We start from the raw sequence: 2,460 nt of genomic DNA on the forward strand, positions 1-2,460 counted from the left end.
TGAGAGTTTAGCTATGCCATCCCTCTACCTCCACAGGACTTGGTAGTTCATGTGAATTTGTATCGTCTTGCCCATGATGTCATGGATACTGCTGGCTGGTGTCTGCATCAGCTGGCACCTGAAATGGGACCTAGGGCTTCGAGCTGTTATTGTGGACAACACATCAACTTGGTGGGTGTAGGGAACCTGTTTGTTTTAATCTGGCAAGTGTAACTCACCTCTGTATGGAAAACCTACAGAAGCGAAGTGGCGAGCATGAGCCAGACCTTCAAACCAAGATTTCCCATGGGAATCAGGCCTAGAAAATGCTTACAGACTGTTAGGTCTTGGTCAATCTAAAACTCCATCACCCTGGTCTAAAACTACAAATGTGTATTGTCTATCTTCAAGGTATTTTCCAAAGATTGTGTGAATTTTCCCAAGGACAGAGCTAATCAGCTTGCTGCCTTTCTCTTGTGTATATGTTATTTTCACTTCCTTGATTGTAGCTAAAATGTAGACAATCATATTATATGTAATAGATAATAATTCCTTCTTTGATGTGAGTCCTGAGAAAAACAATAAAAGTTTGTATAGGCAAGGGTTGAGGTGCTCTCCTCCTGTAAGAATGGCGGAGGCACTCATAGGCATTCTCCCATTGAGAGAGTAGCCATGTTGTCCTTTTTTCCTCCACAGGATTACTGTCTCCTGTGCATTTATTCCCATCTTCAGTTACAACAGATAGACTCTGCTGGCTGGAGTCCACCACAGTGGAATTGCATGATCAACAGCCCAGATGAGGGTTGATGACACTGAGTGCTTTTCGGTTAGGTTGTAGGGTGAGTTGGATTTCAGAGAAAAAAATGTTTTCTTCCTAGGTCACCCTCTCTTTAGTTGGCTTTGCAACTGCTTCTTCTTTAGTAAGCACGAGCCTTGCTCTCTCTTCCAAGTATTCCCCGCAACCTGGTGGGCACCAACTGAGCAGTTAAGAGTCACAAGGGCACTTGCCACTAGAACTCACGTGTGACAGAATTAGCTTGAATGTGTACCAGGACAGAACACTAGGTTTCCCAACAGCTGCAAGCAAAAGTCCCCACAACAAGAGACACACTGTAAAAACACACACAAGCCCATCCCCATGGAACAATGCCCAACTAGTTCTAGGCTTGGGGAAAAGCAAAACCTTCCCCTTTAATCAGCTTTAATAACAGCAACTAGTTATAGGGCTGTCTACCAGCATATCAGCAAACTGTTTCTTTTAAGCCACCTCCTGCGTTCCTTTTGGTTTTGCCTTTCCCTTCCATCCTCCTGCATAAGGAAAAGTGGATAGTGAATGAGTGTTTCAGTTTTGATGGGACCTCAAAAATCAGTTTCCAGAAGAATTTAGTGTTAGCCACAGGCTTTGTATGAGAGCTTTGGGAATTTGCAGAGCTCCACCATAGTCAAAAGGCACTTCCTCCTCTCGACTCGAGTGTTCCCACATGAGTTGGAACCTTGCAAGGGTGTCTGGAATCCATTCCAGAGATGTGCATGGGCCTTATAGGGACCCCCAAAACAATTGAATCTAACTTCTGGCTTGTCTGGGGAATCATGATATAAAGGTTAGTCATCTAGTGCTTCGAGCCAAGTTTCACAGCCTTAAATACTTGGGGAAGGATCCAAGACCCATATGAGGGGTTGGGGTATGAGGAAAGTCTGATACCCCTTCCCTGACTGTCTTCCACCAAAAGAACATTTTGACCCATCACACTATATTCCCCAATAGCTAACTAGCTAGAGTTCAGCACAGGCTGTGGAGTATAAAAAGACAATAATGGAAAGTAAAAAGAAGACTTTTAAAAGCAAAAATGGGCTCTAGTTTATCTAAAGAGCAGGAAGTCTACCTGCATGTGTTGCAGCAGCTCCTCTGGGGAGCTGGAAGTAAGGTAAAGGAACAGCATCTCATTCAGCTTTTACAAAATATAAAGGGATACTACCCTGCTTTTCCTGATAAGGGATCCTTAGATATTAAAGTTTTTGAAAAGGCAGGCAACAAGTTGAAATCTTTAAAGGACAGTGGTTTCTATCAGAGTCCAGAACATATTAACCTGGGGGCTTGTCAGAACTGTTCTCATGTCTATATGGGCTAATAAACTGGAGCTAGTCACAGAGAAGGAAAAGGAGTCTATTTCAGAGAAGGAAGTCATATATGATGTATCAAGAGAACAAGCCATAACTCTGCCTTCAGCCCCACAAGAGGGCCTGCCACATAGTTATAGCTCCTTGTCCCAAATCTGGGAGTGTTCCTCCTTGCAGGGCATGTCACCAAAAAGAAAGCAAAAGAAAAATTCAGACAGTTATCCTGTCAGGGCTATGCAATAGTGCCTTCCTCAGGCAGTGGAGGCTGGGGATTGAGATGCCCTTTCAGCCTTCCCAATTATAGCTAAGGGTCAAAGAAATATCCACAAGCTCCTCCCCCTTTCTTTTTATAAGGATTTTAAA

The sequence above is a fragment of the Artibeus jamaicensis genome, unplaced genomic scaffold (assembly GCF_021234435.1).
Source record: "Artibeus jamaicensis isolate MK-2021 breed Jamaican fruit bat unplaced genomic scaffold, CSHL_Jam_final contig_1045, whole genome shotgun sequence".
NCBI lineage: Eukaryota > Metazoa > Chordata > Mammalia > Chiroptera > Phyllostomidae > Artibeus > Artibeus jamaicensis.